Genomic DNA, 10,396 nt, shown 5'->3' with positions numbered 1-10,396 from the left:
AGTCCCAGCACACCCCCTTTTTCTCTGCCCCACCGGCCTTAAACCTCCCAGGTACCTCACTCGCTTGGGGGGGCCGAAAGGGCTGTTGGGGTCTCGCGGAGAACACCATGACCGAACCGGAAAACTGAGGGGGGGTGAAGTATCGGAGAACTGCTTGTGCCATGACATGGAGTCCACAGTATCCCATGCTAATGATCGATTAAATTCTAATGCTTTCCTGAAATTCAAATCGTACCCTTTCCACGCATCCCCAGAATACTGTTCACTCCACCCCACAATCCTGCTCTGGTAGCATGCCAATGGCGCCTGTAAATCTGGAGGTCGTTCGGCCTTGATAGCCGTGAATACCGCAAAAGCCTTGATCCAGTTGAGTAGTGTTTCCTCAACCCTAAATCTAGCACACTGAGCCCTCCATTCACTTGGGTGCATCCACTCTTTCAGTGTCTTAGCATGCTCCATTTCCCTGTTATCCAATAACAATGAATAAATATACACATATTTATCTGCCCAAATCATCTCCTTCACAGTCTGCGACACATGTTGCGCTAAATTCTCACTCCTGGAAGGTATAGCACCATCCCCCAAGAGCGGCAAAACCACCTCCTTACCATGTGCGGGCACCGTGGCCGGCTGCCCACTAGCTCCATTCGGCTGGGCAAGACTGGAACCTGCAAGGGGAGAAGATACGGGCACTGCAATACTGTCGGCTACTGCTGCCGATTTAATCTTTTCCACAAACCTCGCTGCCTCTGCTGCATGATCTGCAGAAGTCGGGAAAGCACCCCCCTTCTGTAGCCACGGCATCAAGGCCGTTATCTGAGACAACAATTCAGGGGGCATTGAATCTAAATTCCTAGCTGGGGCAGCAGGCGCCACTGGGGTTATGCCCAGTGGTACTGGCGTAGTAGGCAAGGCGGGTGCCGGTTGCGGCAGGCCTGTAGCCGGGATCGTGGCCACCGGTGAGGGAGCCGGCCCTGCATCTCCTGGCGGCATGACAGGCACCGGCACCGCGGGGGCTGGGAGTATAGGCATTGGTATAATAGGGGGTGGGATGACCGCTAGCGGCGTGGCAGGTACCGGCCCTACTGGCCCTGGGGCAGGTGCAGCATACCTGGGTTTCTTGGGCTTAGATTTCCTAGGCGGGGTAACAAAATCCCCCCTTGGCAACGGTGCCGCCCTCTGGCGAATAGGCCTACCCGATGGCCCAGGGGCATCATCATGCCTCTCATTAATCCGTGCTTCCAGTTCATCCACCTTCCCTAGCCGCTGTTTAATTTCGCCCATTTCACGCATCAGGGCCCGCATCATAACCTCCATCTTGGACCCACCTTTACCACCCCGCGGTCCTGGCATGATATAAACCCCACAAACAGCTGCCTACTCTCCTAATGTCACCACTGGCCAACCTTGTGTACCTTTCAGATGGAGGGTCACTAGGGGGCTTTCAACACCATGCAACGGCGACGCAACACCGCCGGCTTATCCAGCTATGTAAGGGGTGAGTAGACCTAATGTAGACCCACCCGGCGGCCACCTGGAGCGATGAATGCCAGCCCCCCGTACCCCTCTTACCGACCAATCCTGGGAACTCGCCGGCGATATCGGTCTGCGATCACGCCCCACACCAGGCCCTCGCGCTGACTGTCAAAATGGGACGAAAATTCACGTGAAGTCCGATGAATCCTGCGTGCGCCCCGCCGGTATAGGATCAGCCACAACTCCTTACGTCCTCTCTGCGAGTGAATTGCGCCTAAATTATCGTTAAATGCCTGGAATAGAGAAATGTATTAATACCGTGTGGTATAAGCGGGAGCAGATTGAGGAAAACCCAGTTTAAATACAGTGGAGGCTTGAACCCCCCCTGTTAACCTTTCTGGTGATGTGCACCATTAAAATTCGTTGAATCCACAAAATAAAGTAACACTCGCTCAAGGCAACAATAATCATGGAAGAACAGTGAATTCACTTCTTACCCTCAACTGCACACTTAATTTAGAGTATTCACAACTCGCAAAATAACACTCCCTTAATGCAAGAACATTATGAAAACAATTATGCAATATTAATTTACTTTTCTCCTACAATTGCACACTTTCATAAAGGGTCTCCCATCCAGGTGCTGCCCTGGTCGACCCTGCTTCACTTCTTTCCCCAGTAGAACGTGCTAATCTGCCCTGTGACAACCAGCGAGGAGAAACGGAAAGCGCAAATCGGGTATTTATACAAAAACTGATTTTTATCTTTCCCGCTCCGTTGAATTGCCCGTAACGGCGGGAAAAATCTTTCGTACCGGCTAAACAAAGCACTTACAAGGCTAAACAAAGCACTTACAACACCGCCGGTGCTGCCTGAGTCCGCAGTGTGTTACCGCTCCCCGAGGAGGCGCCCACCCCGCCAAAATACCTCGTCACCCGCCGATCTCCTCACAACAGCAATACCGCCTTGCGACTTGCTCCCAGGTCCCCGATGCGGCGCAGCTCCCTAGCCGCTCTTGTTCACGCTCAGTAGGTGACCTCCGCTCGCGCTGGGAATCGTCCGGGGACAAGGGGATCCAGAAACCTGAAAAATAAAGCGAGAAAATTTAAAAAACAAAGAAGCCCCGAGCGCGGGGCACACCGTGCTGTGAGGGGGCGTCCAGGGACAAGGGGGTCTCCTGGGCGCTCCCCGCCTCTTTATTCCCAAGGGGCCAGGCGGGGGGGCAACGCCCCCCCCGCCCCACCCCTCCAGTAGCCCGTCCCCCCTGACCCGGACCTTCTACACTGGTATCCGGGTCAGGGAGGTCGCCGGCCAATCGGTGGTGGGTCGCGACCAAGGGCCCGCCCCCACCACCGAGAGGCACAAAGGGGGGAAGGGGGGAAGCGGTCGCCGCGCCGCCATGCGGGCGGGGGGGCCGAGTGCCCCCCCTTTTCATAGTAACCGCCCTCCGTTCTTTTAAATAGACAGTTTTTAACCTCGGACCCCAAGACCATCTGATATATAGAAGGAGCCTCAGCTAGATTGTTCACTTCTTCTCCAGTCAATAGTATACGGATTTTCAGTAATATAGAGGCATAATAATACATTACGATGTCGGAGACAGACCACCCGAGAAAGAGTCATAAAACGTGACGCTCTCAGAGGTTTCCCAGGGACTCACAAGTATCTAGCGCAGAGTGACTGTAGATGTTGAATTTGCAAATGAGATATTTCCAATTGAACTGATCTGAAAAAGTACAGACTTTTGGGCAATATGTTCATTTTAATGGCATTAGGTCTGCCCATTAGAGAAAGGTGTAGGCACTCCCACCTCTCCAATAGTTGCTTTACATTACCTATAATAATCCCCAGTTAGCCTCGACCAGCTCTTTTAGACACACCCTGATCTTAATACCCAAGTATGTGACCTCTTTAACTACTCTATAATCATTAACCAGAATTTGATTTGTGTAAATGATCTGTGTTTTGGATGAGTTCAACTTGTAACCTGAAGCAGAGCCAAACCTATATGCCAGATGGTCAATTTATGGGAGAGCAGCGACAGGATCAGGTGTTACAATAGCTATGTCGTCAGCATATGCAAGGACACAAAAACGGTCCTGCCCAACCAGAAAATTTTTGATCAGGGTACTTCTCTCTAGCATATTTAAACAAGCATTTGCAATGCAATAGGTCTCGCATTTATGCTTGTTTAAAGAAGGAACTGTGAGGATGAAGCTTTGAAACAGTAATGTTGATAAGCATATTTACAGTGCTTCTGCTTTACCCTTGGATTAATTTACCTCCCGCCCACAAACCAATCCCTCCCTCCCCCCTCCAGATCTAAGTGTCATCATGAAGGACCTCTAGCAGAAAAGGGCATATAAATCCACAGGCATTTCATGAGGACCTTCTACAGCCTTGTAGCAAGGTGTGTTCGCTGAGGGGTGGGCCCCCAATACAAGACAAGGGCAGTGTGAGGCATAAACCTCAAGGGCCACGGTGACCTTGTTACACTGGTGCTGAATCACCATGGCGCTACAGGCAGTGTATGGGCTGAGTGAACCCTGTGGTCCAGCGGCTGCTATCAGCCCTAGTGATGCATGGCTGCCTACGGCCTACAGGGACCTCGAAGTCCCCCCAGGCTGCCTTGAGTCAACACATGGCACCACCACGCTGGCCTCACCTTCCGGCACGGGGTGATTGTGGCTGCAGATACTCGTGCTTCCTGTGGCCCCCTGGTGGCCTGTCCGTTCGCAGAGAAGGTCCACTCTGTCCACAGTCACCTGCTGGCCACTACTTCTGGCAGCTCTGCGGACTGTGGACTGCGCCACCTGCGTTCGGGTGCTGGCGCAAGAGTGCCTCCTCTACGAGCTGCGCCACGGGCACCGGCTGACGGTGGCGGGCGCGGCCAAGCTCCTGTCAACGATGCTGTACCGCTACCGAGGCACGGACATGTGCGTGGCCTCCACGCTGTGCAGCTGGGACTGCAACGGCCCCGCTCTCTACTATGTGTACAGTGATGGCAGCCGTCTGAAAGGGCATCTGTTTTCAGTTGGCTCTGGGTCACCCTTATCCTACGGGGTGCTGGATGCCGGCTACCACTACGAAATGTCCATCCCAGAATCCTACGACCTGGCTCAGAGAGCCATCAGTCATGCCACGCACGGCGACGCCTACTCCGGTGACTACATGGACCTCTACCACGTGCAGGAAAGGGGCTGGATGAAAGTTGGCCGCCGGGACGTCTTCCTTTTCTATTACGGACTGTATGGACGAGGGGACAGCAAGCAGGTCCCTGGTGAAGAAGAGGAACGTCAACGGGACTCCAGTTCTAAAGAAGATGAAGGCCAGAGGGGTGCTGAGGTGCAGAAGGATGGCCAGCTGGGCTCGAGCCAGGGAGACTGAGGTCTCTTGGCCATATGTGAGGAGGAGGGTGGACAGCAGAGTCCGAGTAAAGGGGGGGAGGCCGGAGGGGCCCTTCTTTGAACATTCTGTGCCTTCTCATCAGTGACTGACTGTCGAAGAAGGGGAGAGAGGGAGCAAATCTTTTCTACTACTCACACACCTCATTCTTCAGGGGGCACCGCCAGTGAGTAACTCATTTTTTTCCATATCCATGATGTAGCAGTAACTACTTTAAAATTCTGTAAAAACATACTTTAACAAGCAAATTAGAAAGCAGCTCTACATCCAGGCCGGGGAGGAGACCTGGGAGGGCGAGGGCTGCACGGGCATGCACGGTACCTGCAACTTTAGCATGCCCTGCGGCTCGTGCCCAGTGGCGGTGTGAGCGGACGGTGCAGGCAGCACCTGTCCCTTTCCGGGGCTCCCGTGGTGAAGAGGGAGCCCCGGCACCAGAGAGGATGTACGGGAGCTGCAGTCCCGGGTTCCAGGAGGGGGCCCGGGTAAAGAGCGGCAGATAGCAATGCGGGGCTCCCATGCCTAAGGAGAGAGCCCCGCGTCATGCTGGCAGAAGTATAGAGGAGCTGCAGTGCTACGGAAGTGCGCCGCAGCCAGCCGCCGTTCAGGAGGATTCCCCCCGCAGACCAGGTGAGTGGGGGATTCTCTATTAGGACAGTGGTTTTGCCGATGAATGCACAGTGTCCATGTTTATTTCCTGAGCGGACCAGCCGCTGCGGGTCGCTCCAACGATGGGGCGAGTTTTTAAAAAAGAAACAAGTGAAAGTGAAATTGCATGCTGGTTTTGCAAGGACGGAAGGGGGACAGCAGATGTGCATATCGCGTGGGTGTATGTTTGCGTTCACAGGCTCCAATCGCCAATCGCCATGCGCTTGCTTATCTCCTGTCCCACTTCTGAGGCAAGTCAGCAATAGGTCTCGCTGGCGACAGCACTTTCGCACTGCGTCACCAGGCGAGACCTAAAAAGGATTGATGTAAAGAGCAAACAGTAGCGGGGAGCCCTGCCTCATACCTCGTGCCTCTGGAGATCTGTACAGGTTCAGATTTGAGCCTCATTGAGCAAATCTTAGCCACGGAAGATCGATATGAAACACTCAGAGCCTGGATGAACCCCTGGCCAACCCCATCTGCTGTAGGTCCCCACAAAAGAAATCCCACGCGACAATGTCGAATGCCTTTTCAGCGTCAAGCAGAATCAGACTCAGTTCCCTAGATTCAGCCTGTGCAATGTCGAATAAGGTCACTACCCTGCTAGAATGGTTCACCGTCTACCTGCCAGGTACAAAACTGTGTTGTCTTTGTGTGACTAGCGGGGAGATGACTTTAACCAGGTGATTTGCTAATATTTTAGCATAGATTTTCCCGTCGCAATTAACAACGGAAATTGGTCGATAGGACCCCGGGAGTTCAGATGGTTTTTCCTTTTTTTTAAACACAACAATGTTAGCCTCATCCAGGACCCTGAGTGGCCCCCATTAGTGCTGCTTGATATAAGGCCAGCATGTCCGTTTTGAAATCATGAAAAAAGGTCCTATAGACCTACGAGGGAAGCTTATCCAGCCCAGCCGCCTTACAAGTCGTCATGCTATATATAGCTTATTCCAATTCATCTATAGTAATAGGGCAGTCCAGAATCCCTGCTTCCTCTTGCTGCAAACACTCTAATATTAAATCTTTAAGCCCCTGATCCCTAGTGTGTCGCCCTGCCTCCTGTTCTGTATAAAGTTCTTTATAAAAGCTATGGAAGTTCTTTAAGGTCTCCTTGGGATCATGTACTACATTACCCAAAGCATTCTTCATGCCGTCTATTCTTTGCGTGGCCTCTTTAGATCGAAGTCTTTGATCTAAACAGCAAACAGTGGCTTCACCATACTCATAGCAATCCTTTTTGTGCAGCTGATATTTTAACGCAATCTCTTTACTCCATGACAGATTTATATTAGCCTTACATCTGGCAACACTGGTTTGTAGATCCGAAATATTATTATCAGCTGAAATCCCCAGTGCAAGATTTTCTTCAGCTGGTTTGAGCTTACCATATAATTCCTGAATAGCTAATTTAGCTTGATTTTGTTTATACAATCCGTAACTCAAAGATTCCCCTCTAAAACTAGCTTTAAGGGCTTCCCAAACAACCATACATGACGTGGAGTGTCTGTTATTATGGAAAAAGTCCTTAATCCAGAAATTCATGTAGTCAACAAAGATATTATTCAATAGGAGCTTCCTATCAAATGAAAAAACCCTTGGGGCTATAGATGTACCTAGTGCAGGGATATCAAACACTACCGGGGCATGGTCAGAAGTGATCCGAGGGAAAACTTGTATCTTAGCTCCTGTAAGTAAAAGAGGGGATACAAAAAAATAATCAAGTCACACTAGCTTCTTATGGGGGGGTCAGAGTAAAACGTGAACCCTGAATCTAGCTCATGGAGTGTACCCCAGACAGCCGTGATCAATCAACATGTGGTACAGTGCTTTAAAAACCCTAGGTTTCCTACCTTTATAGTTTTGTATGCCAGATTTGGGTTCCCTACCATCCAAGTTAATATTGACATCCCCGCAAAGTACAAGTGGGGTGGGCCACAGAGCGAGTTTGAGATTTAACTGCTCAAACACTGGGCCCTCATCAAAGTTGGAACCATACTGCGTACGTACAGTGAACTTGCCTCCCCTCATGATACATTCCAAAATGGCCCAGCAACCTTGTTTATCCACTAAGACTCATCCAGATGACTGTATTGCCGGTTTGGCTTACACTGCAATCCCCGAGTCATTGTCAAGTGCTGTGAGGCAGCCAAGATCACATACCCCAATTCTGCTAAGAATTTTTGCTTCCCCCAAGGAATGTTTGTTTCCTGTAAACACACTAGGTCTGGCTGAATCACACATAGCTCTTGTTTTTTATTATACTTATTTAACCCACATACATTCAGGGAACAAATTCAAAGCCCTAGATTAGCCATCTTATCCTGAGATTAAGTATGGGCACCAGCCCTTGATCAGTTCTCTTATAATAAAATATTATATCTCTCAACTTTGTAGATTTAGCCATATGATGGTTGTTTTTCTTTTTTTACCCCATCCCACCCCCCCAGACCGCTCCAGGCCCACCCACCCTGCCTCCCACCCCAACCCACCCTCAAAACCCATCCCCATCCCTTCAACAAGGCTTTAGAACCAATGGTCCCTGTGATGACAAGCTCCCACCACAACTGTAACCCACCCTCTGCACGACTTAGTGACGGAGTGAAACACAAAACACCTTATCACATAATACAGACAATATAGATGCCAAGCAAATGATGTTTATTCATGTGAACAAAAACAGCCTAGGGTGCAATAGAACAGGGGAACGAGAGGGAGTAAACAAACAGAGAATGTAAGCCCTCCCGGCCAAAAGTAGAGAAAGTAGAGAAAGGGAGATTGAAGATCCCAAGGAAAATAGCACTGATGTATACTTAAATAATCACAACAATCAGAGTCAGTAGCCTGACGCAATGGCCTTTGGTATAAAAGGGTTGCAACCCTATCCATGTGGGCTGTCTCTCCGGGCTCAGGTAAAGGGGTGCTGAAAAACTTCAGCCAAAGTGAAAAAAAGTACTTTCATTTGGCTTATACGATGCTGTGCTTCAATAAAATGGGAAGCTACTACAAATTTCATAGATTTGGTTCTGATGTTACTTTTATGCTCGTTTAGACGTATCTTTAGTTTTCGTTCCGTTTGTCCTATGTAGGCTTTCCCACAAGGGCATTTGAGCATGTATATGATATTTGAAGTATCACATGTTGCATCCACTCGTAACTTCATTTTATACCCTTTCATAGGGTGAGTGAGAAATAATCATTTCATCAGAGGAATAATCAAACATCTGACAAAAAGCATTGAGAAAGCGACATACACTAGCACTATTCCATGCTGGAACTGTAACAACTGTCACTGCTTAATCAGAGGAAGATATATCACTCACCCTATGAAAGGGTATACAATCAGGTTTTGACCATTACTGAAGACATATGTGGAATGAATATATTTGAACACTAAAAAAATATTGAAGAATAATTTTGTGAAGAGTATTTTTTTTCACTTTGGCTGAAGTTTTTGAGCACCCCTTTACCCGAGCCCGGAGAGACACCCCACATGGGTGGGGCTGCAACCCTATTATAGTTCATTTACGCTCCCGAGCGGGGAGCGATTCTCTGGAGCACGGTCTACCGTTAAAACCATGCTAAAATTACGCTGTGCACGACGCAATACTCACTTAGGATTTAGCAACTGCCTTTGGCTCACAGATATTTCAGAAACTCTTTAGCCTGCACCTCAAAAATAAAGAAACAAGTATGTTTTTATGTAAGACTTTAAGTTTAGCTGCATTTAAGAAAAAGGCTTGAGCCCCTTTGGCCTGAAATGGTGCGATAAGCTGACATAGCTGCCAGCGTTTTTCTGCGGTCTGGTGGCAGAAGTCTGGCCTAACGAAGAACTCTACTCCTTTCCCTGCCCTCTTTTTATCAGGGCGGGCCAACTCGAATACAGCTTCCTGGGCAAAAAATGTATTAAGAGAGATCAATATCGCTCTAGGTCTAGATATTGTTTGACCGGGTCTAAAACGAGGGGAAAAGGGGAATCGGTGCGCCCTCTGTATCTCCCTCTGCCAATCCCATTGTGTAAGTTTTGGGAATGCCTCAGTGAAGAGATCGATGATGAACTTGCGAGGATCCTGGCCGTCCACGCCTTCAGGAATTTGCAAAACTCTGAGATTGTTCCTGCGAGACCGGTTTTACAAGTCAATCAGTTTACCACTGGGTGTCGTCCTTGAGGGATCTCAGGGTTTCTGTCACCGCCTTCTGTGCTGCTAACTCGTCTTCCAGGCACTAAATCCGGGCTTCTGCTTCATTGAACCTCGTAGTAAATTCAGTGCATGATTTGGCTAAGCGATGGACCGAATTCCGGATTTTGCGGCTTGAGCTTTGTGCACGCTGACTCTCTATGCGTGTTTCTTTCCTGTGAGTCATAATAGCTTGATAAATCAGGGCTAGTGAGATATCCTCTGATGTATTAGTGGCTTTTTCTTTAGTGATCTCTGAAGTTCACCTGCTGTCAATACCTATCTCTGTTGAGAAGGAATAGTCCCACTGCAAAACATTGCTGCCATCTGCCTGCGCTCAACCCTTCTCTTACGCACGGATTCCTGCGTACTGTCCTATGGCTGTCTTCAAGTCTATCTCCACCCGTATCGTCCGGATGTGTGCTACTAAGGCCATTCGATCTGCCCTTAACCTGTGCTTTCAAGATTGACTCCAAGTCATCACCGGTAGAGTCTGAATGACCTGAGAGTGAGTAAAAGTAATCACCGGAGTCTATCTCTTTCAATACAGTCTGGAAGTCTTTCTTACTCCAGTGCCTGCTAATTCTGTACTTGGGACAGTGAATATCTCTAGGCCAGTATTAGCTGCAGTGCTTTCAGGGCTAGGTACAGTTAATATAGTGGTGTGTTGGTTATTCTCCCCTATAGGGCCT

General features: G+C 49.3%; 1 pseudogene; it reads left to right on the top strand.

Annotated features, from left to right (window-relative positions):
- The first annotated feature begins 3,987 nt into the window (after window positions 1-3,987).
- Window positions 3,988-4,863, top strand: LOC144763237 (proteasome subunit beta type-11-like; annotated as a pseudogene).
- Window positions 4,864-10,396: the final 5,533 nt, after the last annotated feature.

This window comes from Lissotriton helveticus, chromosome 1_1 (assembly GCF_964261635.1).
Source record: "Lissotriton helveticus chromosome 1_1, aLisHel1.1, whole genome shotgun sequence".
NCBI lineage: Eukaryota > Metazoa > Chordata > Amphibia > Caudata > Salamandridae > Lissotriton > Lissotriton helveticus.
Note: the sequence above shows the minus strand (reverse complement) of the source record. Positions and strands in the feature narration are given on the sequence as shown.